The sequence below is a fragment of the Hyla sarda genome, unplaced genomic scaffold (genome assembly GCF_029499605.1).
Source record: "Hyla sarda isolate aHylSar1 unplaced genomic scaffold, aHylSar1.hap1 scaffold_478, whole genome shotgun sequence".
In the NCBI taxonomy this organism is placed as follows: Eukaryota; Metazoa; Chordata; class Amphibia; order Anura; family Hylidae; genus Hyla; species Hyla sarda.
Window position 1 is genome coordinate 41,171 of NW_026610490.1, and position 17,705 is coordinate 58,875.

Consider the following 17,705-nt stretch of genomic DNA (forward strand, 5'->3'; position numbering starts at 1 on the left):
TGGATTGGTCATCAGCTGGCTGTCTATGTCCCGCATCAATATAGACCAAAGTACAGAGGGTTAGGCTATGCTATTGTGCACCTACCTGATGCATCAGAAGGTGCGAGGCCCTTGCTAAATTCTGTGCACAGACTTTGAGATCTATACTTTAGACTGTATCTAAACCTGCTCCAACATGGACTGACATTCTGGCCTACTTTCAGCCGATGCGACTTGTCTGTCGCTGAACAGTCGCTTTTTATGTATTCAGCACCTATGTATAATGTTGTAAAAATGCTCTAGAAGCTAAAGTCGCAGAAATGTCACACATATTTGGCCTGCAACTTTCTGTGCGACAAATTCAGACAGGAAAAATCAGTATAAATCCTTAGAAAATTATCCCCCAGTGTCTCCATCTGCTGGCGGTATTGAATAAGCATTGCTGCACTGATGGGGTATGCATTAGACGAAAAAAAAGAAGAAAAAGAAGAATAATACGCCCAGAAAAGAGGCGAAAAGGAGAAAAACGTAAAAAAACGTGAAAAAAAAGTAAGAGGAAGAGAAGGGAAAAAAAGGTGGAAATGGGTTTAAAAGTGATTTCGGCGGAGAAATATATATATATATATATATATATATATATATATATATATATATATATATATATATATACGCGCACACACACACATATATATAAACGTATTCTCCGTTGAGATATTGCAGCCGCTGCTGTGTCCAGGCCCAGGAGCCTTAGCACAGTGCTGTGATGTCACTCAATACCACTGACATCACTAGGTGTAAACAACATCTCTCCTTTGCTGTGTATGTGACTATGGAGCTGTTTGGTGATGTCGTCTATTATGGCCTTCATAGAAGCAACAGGAGATTGTTGCATCCATCTAGAACCCTCAGAACTACAGTGCTATGATGTCACTCACTTCCACAGGCCTTGCAGAGTGTAAACAACAACAACCCAGCTTTGTTGTGTATGTAACCATAGGGATTTGTGATGTCACCTAGAACCTTCACAGCAGCGACAGCTTTATGAGGAGCATCAGCACTGCTCTGCCTGAGCAGAACCATCACCGCCATAGGTTGTCAAATAACCCGGATTTAACCCACACAGGTAAGTCCAATGGGGTGCAGGCATGTCCTCTATGCTTACAGCTTCCCGTGGGTGTTGGTTTGATACCGTTTGGGGACAGCCAAGGAGGCATCTGCAGGCAACAAAGGTAGGTGTGTGCTTGTGTGTGTGTTTCCTATGCAGATCCTAAGCCCAGTGTCACATGCAAGTAGGAGGAGTAAGAAGGGTTCCTGGCAAATCCGGGTTATGGATTGCATTTAAAAAGGCCCCGTGGGAGTGCAATGGGCCCCTGTCTTGCTGCTTAGCAATAATGGTATGGGTTTAGGTTCTGCTGTGTGTACTGGTGGTTGACTGCCCCCCAGCCCAGAGTGTGCATGGAAAATTGTCTGGCAGCCTCCCTGACAGCAAGCAGTGATAGTGCCCATGAAGGGGACCTTGTTGGGCCCGCCCCTTTCACGGTTATCGCTTCTCGGCCTTTTGGCTAAGATCAAGTGTAGTATCTGTTCTTATCAGTTTAATATCTGATACGTCCCCTATCTGGGGACCATATATTAAATGGATTTTTGAGAACGGGGGCCGATTTCGAAGCTTGCTTCCGTCACCCTATGCATTGACCCGATATGGCAGTATCTTCGGGTACAGTGCACCACCCCCTTACAGGGTTAAAAAGAAAGATTCCTACTTTCATTGCTACCTGCTTGCTGGCTAGCCAGCTAGCCAGCCCTGTGGGCCTTGCTGCTGCTGCTGCAGCCAAAAAACAAAAGGTGGTGCTGCTGCTGCTTCTGCTGCTTCTGCTTCTGCTTGTGTCTGGCCGCTGTTGGAGCGTCCAGGCACAGGACTTCTGCTGCTGCTGACTAAATGGCCTCCTTAATTGGATCATTTGAGTAGCCAGCACACCTGTGCAGGTAGGGCATGACATGATAGGCAGCTGCCTTGATAGCGGGTGGGTGCTGAATGTTCCTAATTGACAAAATAAGATTAATGCTTATGAAGAAATATAAAATCTCATCCCTTCCCCAATATCGCGCCACACCCCTACCCCTTAATTCCCTGGTTGAACTTGATGGACATATGTCTTTTTTCGACCGTACTAACTATGTAACTATGTAACATAACATGGGGGGGGTCTCCTGGCTGTTCACACAGGTGTGTCATTGCTGTACATTGACCATGCATTGCTTCTGTGGTATTGCAAAGGCAAAGACAAATGCTTCCAGCCATCCATTGCACTAATGGATTGGTCATCAGCTGGCTGTCTATGTCCCGCATCAATATAGACCAAAGTACAGAGGGTTAGGCTATGCTATTGTGCACCTACCTGATGCATCAGAAGGTGCGAGGCCCTTGCTAAATTCTGTGCACAGACTTTGAGATCTATACTTTAGACTGTATCTAAACCTGCTCCAACATGGACTGACATTCTGGCCTACTTTCAGCCGATGCGACTTGTCTGTCGCTGAACAGTCGCTTTTTATGTATTCAGCACCTATGTATAATGTTGTAAAAATGCTCTAGAAGCTAAAGTCGCAGAAATGTCACACATATTTGGCCTGCAACTTTCTGTGCGACAAATTCAGACAGGAAAAATCAGTATAAATCCTTAGAAAATTATCCCCCAGTGTCTCCATCTGCTGGCGGTATTGAATAAGCATTGCTGCACTGATGGGGTATGCATTAGACGAAAAAAAAGAAGAAAAAGAAGAATAATACGCCCAGAAAAGAGGCGAAAAGGAGAAAAACGTAAAAAAACGTGAAAAAAAAGTAAGAGGAAGAGAAGGGAAAAAAAGGTGGAAATGGGTTTAAAAGTGATTTCGGCGGAGAATATATATATATATATATATATATATATATATATATATATATATATATATACGCGCACACACACACATATATATAAACGTATTCTCCGTTGAGATATTGCAGCCGCTGCTGTGTCCAGGCCCAGGAGCCTTAGCACTGTGCTGTGATGTCACTCAATACCACTGACATCACTAGGTGTAAACAACATCTCTCCTTTGCTGTGTATGTGACTATGGAGCTGTTTGGTGATGTCGTCTATTATGGCCTTCATAGAAGCAACAGGAGATTGTTGCATCCATCTAGAACCCTCAGAACTACAGTGCTATGATGTCACTCACTTCCACAGGCCTTGCAGAGTGTAAACAACAACAACCCAGCTTTGTTGTGTATGTAACCATAGGGATTTGTGATGTCACCTAGAACCTTCACAGCAGCGACAGCTTTATGAGGAGCATCAGCACTGCTCTGCCTGAGCAGAACCATCACCGCCATAGGTTGTCAAATAACCCGGATTTAACCCACACAGGTAAGTCCAATGGGGTGCAGGCATGTCCTCTATGCTTACAGCTTCCCGTGGGTGTTGGTTTGATACCGTTTGGGGACAGCCAAGGAGGCATCTGCAGGCAACAAAGGTAGGTGTGTGCTTGTGTGTGTGTTTCCTATGCAGATCCTAAGCCCAGTGTCACATGCAAGTAGGAGGAGTAAGAAGGGTTCCTGGCAAATCCGGGTTATGGATTGCATTTAAAAAGGCCCCGTGGGAGTGCAATGGGCCCCTGTCTTGCTGCTTAGCAATAATGGTATGGGTTTAGGTTCTGCTGTGTGTACTGGTGGTTGACTGCCCCCCAGCCCAGAGTGTGCATGGAAAATTGTCTGGCAGCCTCCCTGACAGCAAGCAGTGATAGTGCCCATGAAGGGGACCTTGTTGGGCCCGCCCCTTTCACGGTTATCGCTTCTCGGCCTTTTGGCTAAGATCAAGTGTAGTATCTGTTCTTATCAGTTTAATATCTGATACGTCCCCTATCTGGGGACCATATATTAAATGGATTTTTGAGAACGGGGGCCGATTTCGAAGCTTGCTTCCGTCGCCCTATGCATTGACCCGATATGGCAGTATTTCGGGTACAGTGCACCACCCCCTTACAGGGTTAAAAAGAAAGATTCCTACTTTCATTGCTACCTGCTTGCTGGCTAGCCAGCTAGCCAGCCCTGTGGGCCTTGCTGCTGCTGCTGCAGCCAAAAAACAAAAGGTGGTGCTGCTGCTGCTTCTGCTGCTTCTGCTTCTGCTTGTGTCTGGCCGCTGTTGGAGCGTCCAGGCACAGGACTTCTGCTGCTGCTGACTAAATGGCCTCCTTAATTGGATCATTTGAGTAGCCAGCACACCTGTGCAGGTAGGGCATGACATGATAGGCAGCTGCCTTGATAGCGGGTGGGTGCTGAATGTTCAATTGACAAAATAAGATTAATGCTTATGAAGAAATATAAAATCTCATCCCTTCCCCAATATCGCGCCACACCCCTACCCCTTAATTCCCTGGTTGAACTTGATGGACATATGTCTTTTTTCGACCGTACTAACTATGTAACTATGTAACATAACATGGGGGGGGTCTCCTGGCTGTTCACACAGGTGTGTCATTGCTGTACATTGACCATGCATTGCTTCTGTGGTATTGCAAAGGCAAAGACAAATGCTTCCAGCCATCCATTGCACTAATGGATTGGTCATCAGCTGGCTGTCTATGTCCCGCATCAATATAGACCAAAGTACAGAGGGTTAGGCTATGCTATTGTGCACCTACCTGATGCATCAGAAGGTGCGAGGCCCTTGCTAAATTCTGTGCACAGACTTTGAGATCTATACTTTAGACTGTATCTAAACCTGCTCCAACATGGACTGACATTCTGGCCTACTTTCAGCCGATGCGACTTGTCTGTGGCTGAACAGTCGCTTTTTATGTATTCAGCACCTATGTATAATGTTGTAAAAATGCTCTAGAAGCTAAAGTCGCAGAAATGTCACACATATTTGGCCTGCAACTTTCTGTGCGACAAATTCAGACAGGAAAAATCAGTATAAATCCTTAGAAAATTATCCCCCAGTGTCTCCATCTGCTGGCGGTATTGAATAAGCATTGCTGCACTGATGGGGTATGCATTAGACGAAAAAAAAGAAGAAAAAGAAGAATAATACGCCCAGAAAAGAGGCGAAAAGGAGAAAAACGTAAAAAAACGTGAAAAAAAAGTAAGAGGAAGAGAAGGGAAAAAAAGGTGGAAATGGGTTTAAAAGTGATTTCGGCGGAGAAATATATATATATATATATATATATATATATATATATATATATATACGCGCACACACACACATATATATAAACGTATTCTCCGTTGAGATATTGCAGCCGCTGCTGTGTCCAGGCCCAGGAGCCTTAGCACTGTGCTGTGATGTCACTCAATACCACTGACATCACTAGGTGTAAACAACATCTCTCCTTTGCTGTGTATGTGACTATGGAGCTGTTTGGTGATGTCGTCTATTATGGCCTTCATAGAAGCAACAGGAGATTGTTGCATCCATCTAGAACCCTCAGAACTACAGTGCTATGATGTCACTCACTTCCACAGGCCTTGCAGAGTGTAAACAACAACAACCCAGCTTTGTTGTGTATGTAACCATAGGGATTTGTGATGTCACCTAGAACCTTCACAGCAGCGACAGCTTTATGAGGAGCATCAGCACTGCTCTGCCTGAGCAGAACCATCACCGCCATAGGTTGTCAAATAACCCGGATTTAACCCACACAGGTAAGTCCAATGGGGTGCAGGCATGTCCTCTATGCTTACAGCTTCCCGTGGGTGTTGGTTTGATACCGTTTGGGGACAGCCAAGGAGGCATCTGCAGGCAACAAAGGTAGGTGTGTGCTTGTGTGTGTGTTTCCTATGCAGATCCTAAGCCCAGTGTCACATGCAAGTAGGAGGAGTAAGAAGGGTTCCTGGCAAATCCGGGTTATGGATTGCATTTAAAAAGGCCCCGTGGGAGTGCAATGGGCCCCTGTCTTGCTGCTTAGCAATAATGGTATGGGTTTAGGTTCTGCTGTGTGTACTGGTGGTTGACTGCCCCCCAGCCCAGAGTGTGCATGGAAAATTGTCTGGCAGCCTCCCTGACAGCAAGCAGTGATAGTGCCCATGAAGGGGACCTTGTTGGGCCCGCCCCTTTCACGGTTATCGCTTCTCGGCCTTTTGGCTAAGATCAAGTGTAGTATCTGTTCTTATCAGTTTAATATCTGATACGTCCCCTATCTGGGGACCATATATTAAATGGATTTTTGAGAACGGGGGCCGATTTCGAAGCTTGCTTCCGTCGCCCTATGCATTGACCCGATATGGCAGTATCTTCGGGTACAGTGCACCACCCCCTTACAGGGTTAAAAAGAAAGATTCCTACTTTCATTGCTACCTGCTTGCTGGCTAGCCAGCTAGCCAGCCCTGTGGGCCTTGCTGCTGCTGCTGCAGCCAAAAAACAAAAGGTGGTGCTGCTGCTGCTTCTGCTGCTTCTGCTTCTGCTTGTGTCTGGCCGCTGTTGGAGCGTCCAGGCACAGGACTTCTGCTGCTGCTGACTAAATGGCCTCCTTAATTGGATCATTTGAGTAGCCAGCACACCTGTGCAGGTAGGGCATGACATGATAGGCAGCTGCCTTGATAGCGGGTGGGTGCTGAATGTTCCTAATTGACAAAATAAGATTAATGCTTATGAAGAAATATAAAATCTCATCCCTTCCCCAATATCGCGCCACACCCCTACCCCTTAATTCCCTGGTTGAACTTGATGGACATATGTCTTTTTTCGACCGTACTAACTATGTAACTATGTAACATAACATGGGGGGGGTCTCCTGGCTGTTCACACAGGTGTGTCATTGCTGTACATTGACCATGCATTGCTTCTGTGGTATTGCAAAGGCAAAGACAAATGCTTCCAGCCATCCATTGCACTAATGGATTGGTCATCAGCTGGCTGTCTATGTCCCGCATCAATATAGACCAAAGTACAGAGGGTTAGGCTATGCTATTGTGCACCTACCTGATGCATCAGAAGGTGCGAGGCCCTTGCTAAATTCTGTGCACAGACTTTGAGATCTATACTTTAGACTGTATCTAAACCTGCTCCAACATGGACTGACATTCTGGCCTACTTTCAGCCGATGCGACTTGTCTGTGGCTGAACAGTCGCTTTTTATGTATTCAGCACCTATGTATAATGTTGTAAAAATGCTCTAGAAGCTAAAGTCGCAGAAATGTCACACATATTTGGCCTGCAACTTTCTGTGCGACAAATTCAGACAGGAAAAATCAGTATAAATCCTTAGAAAATTATCCCCCAGTGTCTCCATCTGCTGGCGGTATTGAATAAGCATTGCTGCACTGATGGGGTATGCATTAGACGAAAAAAAAGAAGAAAAAGAAGAATAATACGCCCAGAAAAGAGGCGAAAAGGAGAAAAACGTAAAAAAACGTGAAAAAAAAGTAAGAGGAAGAGAAGGGAAAAAAAGGTGGAAATGGGTTTAAAAGTGATTTCGGCGGAGATATATATATATATATATATATATATATATATATATATATATATACGCGCACACACACACATATATATAAACGTATTCTCCGTTGAGATATTGCAGCCGCTGCTGTGTCCAGGCCCAGGAGCCTTAGCACTGTGCTGTGATGTCACTCAATACCACTGACATCACTAGGTGTAAACAACATCTCTCCTTTGCTGTGTATGTGACTATGGAGCTGTTTGGTGATGTCGTCTATTATGGCCTTCATAGAAGCAACAGGAGATTGTTGCATCCATCTAGAACCCTCAGAACTACAGTGCTATGATGTCACTCACTTCCACAGGCCTTGCAGAGTGTAAACAACAACAACCCAGCTTTGTTGTGTATGTAACCATAGGGATTTGTGATGTCACCTAGAACCTTCACAGCAGCGACAGCTTTATGAGGAGCATCAGCACTGCTCTGCCTGAGCAGAACCATCACCGCCATAGGTTGTCAAATAACCCGGATTTAACCCACACAGGTAAGTCCAATGGGGTGCAGGCATGTCCTCTATGCTTACAGCTTCCCGTGGGTGTTGGTTTGATACCGTTTGGGGACAGCCAAGGAGGCATCTGCAGGCAACAAAGGTAGGTGTGTGCTTGTGTGTGTGTTTCCTATGCAGATCCTAAGCCCAGTGTCACATGCAAGTAGGAGGAGTAAGAAGGGTTCCTGGCAAATCCGGGTTATGGATTGCATTTAAAAAGGCCCCGTGGGAGTGCAATGGGCCCCTGTCTTGCTGCTTAGCAATAATGGTATGGGTTTAGGTTCTGCTGTGTGTACTGGTGGTTGACTGCCCCCCAGCCCAGAGTGTGCATGGAAAATTGTCTGGCAGCCTCCCTGACAGCAAGCAGTGATAGTGCCCATGAAGGGGACCTTGTTGGGCCCGCCCCTTTCACGGTTATCGCTTCTCGGCCTTTTGGCTAAGATCAAGTGTAGTATCTGTTCTTATCAGTTTAATATCTGATACGTCCCCTATCTGGGGACCATATATTAAATGGATTTTTGAGAACGGGGGCCGATTTCGAAGCTTGCTTCCGTCGCCCTATGCATTGACCCGATATGGCAGTATCTTCGGGTACAGTGCACCACCCCCTTACAGGGTTAAAAAGAAAGATTCCTACTTTCATTGCTACCTGCTTGCTGGCTAGCCAGCTAGCCAGCCCTGTGGGCCTTGCTGCTGCTGCTGCAGCCAAAAAACAAAAGGTGGTGCTGCTGCTGCTTCTGCTGCTTCTGCTTCTGCTTGTGTCTGGCCGCTGTTGGAGCGTCCAGGCACAGGACTTCTGCTGCTGCTGACTAAATGGCCTCCTTAATTGGATCATTTGAGTAGCCAGCACACCTGTGCAGGTAGGGCATGACATGATAGGCAGCTGCCTTGATAGCGGGTGGGTGCTGAATGTTCCTAATTGACAAAATAAGATTAATGCTTATGAAGAAATATAAAATCTCATCCCTTCCCCAATATCGCGCCACACCCCTACCCCTTAATTCCCTGGTTGAACTTGATGGACATATGTCTTTTTTCGACCGTACTAACTATGTATATGTAACATAACATGGGGGGGGTCTCCTGGCTGTTCACACAGGTGTGTCATTGCTGTACATTGACCATGCATTGCTTCTGTGGTATTGCAAAGGCAAAGACAAATGCTTCCAGCCATCCATTGCACTAATGGATTGGTCATCAGCTGGCTGTCTATGTCCCGCATCAATATAGACCAAAGTACAGAGGGTTAGGCTATGCTATTGTGCACCTACCTGATGCATCAGAAGGTGCGAGGCCCTTGCTAAATTCTGTGCACAGACTTTGAGATCTATACTTTAGACTGTATCTAAACCTGCTCCAACATGGACTGACATTCTGGCCTACTTTCAGCCGATGCGACTTGTCTGTCGCTGAACAGTCGCTTTTTATGTATTCAGCACCTATGTATAATGTTGTAAAAATGCTCTAGAAGCTAAAGTCGCAGAAATGTCACACATATTTGGCCTGCAACTTTCTGTGCGACAAATTCAGACAGGAAAAATCAGTATAAATCCTTAGAAAATTATCCCCCAGTGTCTCCATCTGCTGGCGGTATTGAATAAGCATTGCTGCACTGATGGGGTATGCATTAGACGAAAAAAAAGAAGAAAAAGAAGAATAATACGCCCAGAAAAGAGGCGAAAAGGAGAAAAACGTAAAAAAACGTGAAAAAAAAGTAAGAGGAAGAGAAGGGAAAAAAAGGTGGAAATGGGTTTAAAAGTGATTTCGGCGGAGAAATATATATATATATATATATATATATATATATATATATATATATACGCGCACACACACACATATATATAAACGTATTCTCCGTTGAGATATTGCAGCCGCTGCTGTGTCCAGGCCCAGGAGCCTTAGCACTGTGCTGTGATGTCACTCAATACCACTGACATCACTAGGTGTAAACAACATCTCTCCTTTGCTGTGTATGTGACTATGGAGCTGTTTGGTGATGTCGTCTATTATGGCCTTCATAGAAGCAACAGGAGATTGTTGCATCCATCTAGAACCCTCAGAACTACAGTGCTATGATGTCACTCACTTCCACAGGCCTTGCAGAGTGTAAACAACAACAACCCAGCTTTGTTGTGTATGTAACCATAGGGATTTGTGATGTCACCTAGAACCTTCACAGCAGCGACAGCTTTATGAGGAGCATCAGCACTGCTCTGCCTGAGCAGAACCATCACCGCCATAGGTTGTCAAATAACCCGGATTTAACCCACACAGGTAAGTCCAATGGGGTGCAGGCATGTCCTCTATGCTTACAGCTTCCCGTGGGTGTTGGTTTGATACCGTTTGGGGACAGCCAAGGAGGCATCTGCAGGCAACAAAGGTAGGTGTGTGCTTGTGTGTGTGTTTCCTATGCAGATCCTAAGCCCAGTGTCACATGCAAGTAGGAGGAGTAAGAAGGGTTCCTGGCAAATCCGGGTTATGGATTGCATTTAAAAAGGCCCCGTGGGAGTGCAATGGGCCCCTGTCTTGCTGCTTAGCAATAATGGTATGGGTTTAGGTTCTGCTGTGTGTACTGGTGGTTGACTGCCCCCCAGCCCAGAGTGTGCATGGAAAATTGTCTGGCTGCCTCCCTGACAGCAAGCAGTGATAGTGCCCATGAAGGGGACCTTGTTGGGCCCGCCCCTTTCACGGTTATCGCTTCTCGGCCTTTTGGCTAAGATCAAGTGTAGTATCTGTTCTTATCAGTTTAATATCTGATACGTCCCCTATCTGGGGACCATATATTAAATGGATTTTTGAGAACGGGGGCCGATTTCGAAGCTTTCTTCCGTCGCCCTATGCATTGACCCGATATGACAGTATCTTCGGGTACAGTGCACCACCCCCTTACAGGGTTAAAAAGAAAGATTCCTACTTTCATTGCTACCTGCTTGCTGGCTAGCCAGCTAGCCAGCCCTGTGGGCCTTGCTGCTGCTGCTGCAGCCAAAAAACAAAAGGTGGTGCTGCTGCTGCTTCTGCTGCTTCTGCTTCTGCTTGTGTCTGGCCGCTGTTGGAGCGTCCAGGCACAGGACTTCTGCTGCTGCTGACTAAATGGCCTCCTTAATTGGATCATTTGAGTAGCCAGCACACCTGTGCAGGTAGGGCATGACATGATAGGCAGCTGCCTTGATAGCGGGTGGGTGCTGAATGTTCCTAATTGACAAAATAAGATTAATGCTTATGAAGAAATATAAAATCTCATCCCTTCCCCAATATCGCGCCACACCCCTACCCCTTAATTCCCTGGTTGAACTTGATGGACATATGTCTTTTTTCGACCGTACTAACTATGTAACTATGTAACATAACATGGGGGGGGTCTCCTGGCTGTTCACACAGGTGTGTCATTGCTGTACATTGACCATGCATTGCTTCTGTGGTATTGCAAAGGCAAAGACAAATGCTTCCAGCCATCCATTGCACTAATGGATTGGTCATCAGCTGGCTGTCTATGTCCCGCATCAATATAGACCAAAGTACAGAGGGTTAGGCTATGCTATTGTGCACCTACCTGATGCATCAGAAGGTGCGAGGCCCTTGCTAAATTCTGTGCACAGACTTTGAGATCTATACTTTAGACTGTATCTAAACCTGCTCCAACATGGACTGACATTCTGGCCTACTTTCAGCCGATGCGACTTGTCTGTCGCTGAACAGTCGCTTTTTATGTATTCAGCACCTATGTATAATGTTGTAAAAATGCTCTAGAAGCTAAAGTCGCAGAAATGTCACACATATTTGGCCTGCAACTTTCTGTGCGACAAATTCAGACAGGAAAAATCAGTATAAATCCTTAGAAAATTATCCCCCAGTGTCTCCATCTGCTGGCGGTATTGAATAAGCATTGCTGCACTGATGGGGTATGCATTAGACGAAAAAAAAGAAGAAAAAGAAGAATAATACGCCCAGAAAAGAGGCGAAAAGGAGAAAAACGTAAAAAAACGTGAAAAAAAAGTAAGAGGAAGAGAAGGGAAAAAAAGGTGGAAATGGGTTTAAAAGTGATTTCGGCGGAGAAATATATATATATATATATATATATATATATATATATATATATATATACGCGCACACACACACATATATATAAACGTATTCTCCGTTGAGATATTGCAGCCGCTGCTGTGTCCAGGCCCAGGAGCCTTAGCACTGTGCTGTGATGTCACTCAATACCACTGACATCACTAGGTGTAAACAACATCTCTCCTTTGCTGTGTATGTGACTATGGAGCTGTTTGGTGATGTCGTCTATTATGGCCTTCATAGAAGCAACAGGAGATTGTTGCATCCATCTAGAACCCTCAGAACTACAGTGCTATGATGTCACTCACTTCCACAGGCCTTGCAGAGTGTAAACAACAACAACCCAGCTTTGTTGTGTATGTAACCATAGGGATTTGTGATGTCACCTAGAACCTTCACAGCAGCGACAGCTTTATGAGGAGCATCAGCACTGCTCTGCCTGAGCAGAACCATCACCGCCATAGGTTGTCAAATAACCCGGATTTAACCCACACAGGTAAGTCCAATGGGGTGCAGGCATGTCCTCTATGCTTACAGCTTCCCGTGGGTGTTGGTTTGATACCGTTTGGGGACAGCCAAGGAGGCATCTGCAGGCAACAAAGGTAGGTGTGTGCTTGTGTGTGTGTTTCCTATGCAGATCCTAAGCCCAGTGTCACATGCAAGTAGGAGGAGTAAGAAGGGTTCCTGGCAAATCCGGGTTATGGATTGCATTTAAAAAGGCCCCGTGGGAGTGCAATGGGCCCCTGTCTTGCTGCTTAGCAATAATGGTATGGGTTTAGGTTCTGCTGTGTGTACTGGTGGTTGACTGCCCCCCAGCCCAGAGTGTGCATGGAAAATTGTCTGGCAGCCTCCCTGACAGCAAGCAGTGATAGTGCCCATGAAGGGGACCTTGTTGGGCCCGCCCCTTTCACGGTTATCGCTTCTCGGCCTTTTGGCTAAGATCAAGTGTAGTATCTGTTCTTATCAGTTTAATATCTGATACGTCCCCTATCTGGGGACCATATATTAAATGGATTTTTGAGAACGGGGGCCGATTTCGAAGCTTGCTTCCGTCGCCCTATGCATTGACCCGATATGGCAGTATCTTCGGGTACAGTGCACCACCCCCTTACAGGGTTAAAAAGAAAGATTCCTACTTTCATTGCTACCTGCTTGCTGGCTAGCCAGCTAGCCAGCCCTGTGGGCCTTGCTGCTGCTGCTGCAGCCAAAAAACAAAAGGTGGTGCTGCTGCTGCTTCTGCTGCTTCTGCTTCTGCTTGTGTCTGGCCGCTGTTGGAGCGTCCAGGCACAGGACTTCTGCTGCTGCTGACTAAATGGCCTCCTTAATTGGATCATTTGAGTAGCCAGCACACCTGTGCAGGTAGGGCATGACATGATAGGCAGCTGCCTTGATAGCGGGTGGGTGCTGAATGTTCCTAATTGACAAAATAAGATTAATGCTTATGAAGAAATATAAAATCTCATCCCTTCCCCAATATCGCGCCACACCCCTACCCCTTAATTCCCTGGTTGAACTTGATGGACATATGTCTTTTTTCGACCGTACTAACTATGTAACTATGTAACATAACATGGGGGGGGTCTCCTGGCTGTTCACACAGGTGTGTCATTGCTGTACATTGACCATGCATTGCTTCTGTGGTATTGCAAAGGCAAAGACAAATGCTTCCAGCCATCCATTGCACTAATGGATTGGTCATCAGCTGGCTGTCTATGTCCCGCATCAATATAGACCAAAGTACAGAGGGTTAGGCTATGCTATTGTGCACCTACCTGATGCATCAGAAGGTGCGAGGCCCTTGCTAAATTCTGTGCACAGACTTTGAGATCTATACTTTAGACTGTATCTAAACCTGCTCCAACATGGACTGACATTCTGGCCTACTTTCAGCCGATGCGACTTGTCTGTCGCTGAACAGTCGCTTTTTATGTATTCAGCACCTATGTATAATGTTGTAAAAATGCTCTAGAAGCTAAAGTCGCAGAAATGTCACACATATTTGGCCTGCAACTTTCTGTGCGACAAATTCAGACAGGAAAAATCAGTATAAATCCTTAGAAAATTATCCCCCAGTGTCTCCATCTGCTGGCGGTATTGAATAAGCATTGCTGCACTGATGGGGTATGCATTAGACGAAAAAAAAGAAGAAAAAGAAGAATAATACGCCCAGAAAAGAGGCGAAAAGGAGAAAAACGTAAAAAAACGTGAAAAAAAAGTAAGAGGAAGAGAAGGGAAAAAAAGGTGGAAATGGGTTTAAAAGTGATTTCGGCGGAGAAATATATATATATATATATATATATATATATATATATATATATACGCGCACACACACACATATATATAAACGTATTCTCCGTTGAGATATTGCAGCCGCTGCTGTGTCCAGGCCCAGGAGCCTTAGCACTGTGCTGTGATGTCACTCAATACCACTGACATCACTAGGTGTAAACAACATCTCTCCTTTGCTGTGTATGTGACTATGGAGCTGTTTGGTGATGTCGTCTATTATGGCCTTCATAGAAGCAACAGGAGATTGTTGCATCCATCTAGAACCCTCAGAACTACAGTGCTATGATGTCACTCACTTCCACAGGCCTTGCAGAGTGTAAACAACAACAACCCAGCTTTGTTGTGTATGTAACCATAGGGATTTGTGATGTCACCTAGAACCTTCACAGCAGCGACAGCTTTATGAGGAGCATCAGCACTGCTCTGCCTGAGCAGAACCATCACCGCCATAGGTTGTCAAATAACCCGGATTTAACCCACACAGGTAAGTCCAATGGGGTGCAGGCATGTCCTCTATGCTTACAGCTTCCCGTGGGTGTTGGTTTGATACCGTTTGGGGACAGCCAAGGAGGCATCTGCAGGCAACAAAGGTAGGTGTGTGCTTGTGTGTGTGTTTCCTATGCAGATCCTAAGCCCAGTGTCACATGCAAGTAGGAGGAGTAAGAAGGGTTCCTGGCAAATCCGGGTTATGGATTGCATTTAAAAAGGCCCCGTGGGAGTGCAATGGGCCCCTGTCTTGCTGCTTAGCAATAATGGTATGGGTTTAGGTTCTGCTGTGTGTACTGGTGGTTGACTGCCCCCCAGCCCAGAGTGTGCATGGAAAATTGTCTGGCAGCCTCCCTGACAGCAAGCAGTGATAGTGCCCATGAAGGGGACCTTGTTGGGCCCGCCCCTTTCACGGTTATCGCTTCTCGGCCTTTTGGCTAAGATCAAGTGTAGTATCTGTTCTTATCAGTTTAATATCTGATACGTCCCCTATCTGGGGACCATATATTAAATGGATTTTTGAGAACGGGGGCCGATTTCGAAGCTTGCTTCCGTCGCCCTATGCATTGACCCGATATGGCAGTATCTTCGGGTACAGTGCACCACCCCCTTACAGGGTTAAAAAGAAAGATTCCTACTTTCATTGCTACCTGCTTGCTGGCTAGCCAGCTAGCCAGCCCTGTGGGCCTTGCTGCTGCTGCTGCAGCCAAAAAACAAAAGGTGGTGCTGCTGCTGCTTCTGCTGCTTCTGCTTCTGCTTGTGTCTGGCCGCTGTTGGAGCGTCCAGGCACAGGACTTCTGCTGCTGCTGACTAAATGGCCTCCTTAATTGGATCATTTGAGTAGCCAGCACACCTGTGCAGGTAGGGCATGACATGATAGGCAGCTGCCTTGATAGCGGGTGGGTGCTGAATGTTCCTAATTGACAAAATAAGATTAATGCTTATGAAGAAATATAAAATCTCATCCCTTCCCCAATATCGCGCCACACCCCTACCCCTTAATTCCCTGGTTGAACTTGATGGACATATGTCTTTTTTCGACCGTACTAACTATGTAACTATGTAACATAACATGGGGGGGGTCTCCTGGCTGTTCACACAGGTGTGTCATTGCTGTACATTGACCATGCATTGCTTCTGTGGTATTGCAAAGGCAAAGACAAATGCTTCCAGCCATCCATTGCACTAATGGATTGGTCATCAGCTGGCTGTCTATGTCCCGCATCAATATAGACCAAAGTACAGAGGGTTAGGCTATGCTATTGTGCACCTACCTGATGCATCAGAAGGTGCGAGGCCCTTGCTAAATTCTGTGCACAGACTTTGAGATCTATACTTTAGACTGTATCTAAACCTGCTCCAACATGGACTGACATTCTGGCCTACTTTCAGCCGATGCGACTTGTCTGTCGCTGAACAGTCGCTTTTTATGTATTCAGCACCTATGTATAATGTTGTAAAAATGCTCTAGAAGCTAAAGTCGCAGAAATGTCACACATATTTGGCCTGCAACTTTCTGTGCGACAAATTCAGACAGGAAAAATCAGTATAAATCCTTAGAAAATTATCCCCCAGTGTCTCCATCTGCTGGCGGTATTGAATAAGCATTGCTGCACTGATGGGGTATGCATTAGACGAAAAAAAAGAAGAAAAAGAAGAATAATACGCCCAGAAAAGAGGCGAAAAGGAGAAAAACGTAAAAAAACGTGAAAAAAAAGTAAGAGGAAGAGAAGGGAAAAAAAGGTGGAAATGGGTTTAAAAGTGATTTCGGCGGAGAAATATATATATATATATATATATATATATATATATATATATATACGCGCACACACACACATATATATAAACGTATTCTCCGTTGAGATATTGCAGCCGCTGCTGTGTCCAGGCCCAGGAGCCTTAGCACTGTGCTGTGATGTCACTCAATACCACTGACATCACTAGGTGTAAACAACATCTCTCCTTTGCTGTGTATGTGACTATGGAGCTGTTTGGTGATGTCGTCTATTATGGCCTTCATAGAAGCAACAGGAGATTGTTGCATCCATCTAGAACCCTCAGAACTACAGTGCTATGATGTCACTCACTTCCACAGGCCTTGCAGAGTGTAAACAACAACAACCCAGCTTTGTTGTGTATGTAACCATAGGGATTTGTGATGTCACCTAGAACCTTCACAGCAGCGACAGCTTTATGAGGAGCATCAGCACTGCTCTGCCTGAGCAGAACCATCACCGCCATAGGTTGTCAAATAACCCGGATTTAACCCACACAGGTAAGTCCAATGGGGTGCAGGCATGTCCTCTATGCTTACAGCTTCCCGTGGGTGTTGGTTTGATACCGTTTGGGGACAGCCAAGGAGGCATCTGCAGGCAACAAAGGTAGGTGTGTGCTTGTGTGTGTGTTTCCTATGCAGATCCTAAGCCCAGTGTCACATGCAAGTAGGAGGAGTAAGAAGGGTTCCTGGCAAATCCGGGTTATGGATTGCATTTAAAAAGGCCCCGTGGGAGTGCAATGGGCCCCTGTCTTGCTGCTTAGCAATAATGGTATGGGTTTAGGTTCTGCTGTGTGTACTGGTGGTTGACTGCCCCCCAGCCCAGAGTGTGCATGGAAAATTGTCTGGCAGCCTCCCTGACAGCAAGCAGTGATAGTGCCCATGAAGGGGACCTTGTTGGGCCCGCCCCTTTCACGGTTATCGCTTCTCGGCCTTTTGGCTAAGATCAAGTGTAGTATCTGTTCTTATCAGTTTAATATCTGATACGTCCCCTATCTGGGGACCATATATTAAATGGATTTTTGAGAACGGGGGCCGATTTCGAAGCTTGCTTCCGTCGCCCTATGCATTGACCCGATATGGCAGTATCTTCGGGTACAGTGCACCACCCCCTTACAGGGTTAAAAAGAAAGATTCCTACTTTCATTGCTACCT

General features: G+C 45.7%; 8 non-coding genes across 8 annotated transcripts; all 8 read left to right on the forward strand.

The window, feature by feature from the left end:
- Positions 1-1,521: 1,521 nt before the first annotated feature.
- Positions 1,522-1,712, forward strand: LOC130336333 (U2 spliceosomal RNA). The gene has a single exon (XR_008877778.1). It is a non-coding gene; the product is annotated as a U2 spliceosomal RNA (small nuclear RNA).
- Positions 1,713-3,805: 2,093 nt separating this feature from the next.
- On the forward strand, positions 3,806-3,995 carry LOC130336332 (U2 spliceosomal RNA). Its single transcript, XR_008877777.1, has one exon. It is a non-coding gene; the product is annotated as a U2 spliceosomal RNA (small nuclear RNA).
- A 2,086-nt stretch (positions 3,996-6,081) lies between these two features.
- On the forward strand, positions 6,082-6,272 carry LOC130336355 (U2 spliceosomal RNA). The gene has a single exon (XR_008877794.1). It is a non-coding gene; the product is annotated as a U2 spliceosomal RNA (small nuclear RNA).
- Positions 6,273-8,358: 2,086 nt separating this feature from the next.
- On the forward strand, positions 8,359-8,549 carry LOC130336356 (U2 spliceosomal RNA). Its single transcript, XR_008877795.1, has one exon. It is a non-coding gene; the product is annotated as a U2 spliceosomal RNA (small nuclear RNA).
- A 2,086-nt stretch (positions 8,550-10,635) lies between these two features.
- On the forward strand, positions 10,636-10,826 carry LOC130336336 (U2 spliceosomal RNA). Its single transcript, XR_008877781.1, has one exon. It is a non-coding gene; the product is annotated as a U2 spliceosomal RNA (small nuclear RNA).
- Positions 10,827-12,916: 2,090 nt separating this feature from the next.
- On the forward strand, positions 12,917-13,107 carry LOC130336357 (U2 spliceosomal RNA). The gene has a single exon (XR_008877796.1). It is a non-coding gene; the product is annotated as a U2 spliceosomal RNA (small nuclear RNA).
- A 2,086-nt stretch (positions 13,108-15,193) lies between these two features.
- On the forward strand, positions 15,194-15,384 carry LOC130336358 (U2 spliceosomal RNA). Its single transcript, XR_008877797.1, has one exon. It is a non-coding gene; the product is annotated as a U2 spliceosomal RNA (small nuclear RNA).
- A 2,086-nt stretch (positions 15,385-17,470) lies between these two features.
- Positions 17,471-17,661, forward strand: LOC130336359 (U2 spliceosomal RNA). Its single transcript, XR_008877798.1, has one exon. It is a non-coding gene; the product is annotated as a U2 spliceosomal RNA (small nuclear RNA).
- The last annotated feature ends 44 nt before the right edge of the window (positions 17,662-17,705 follow it).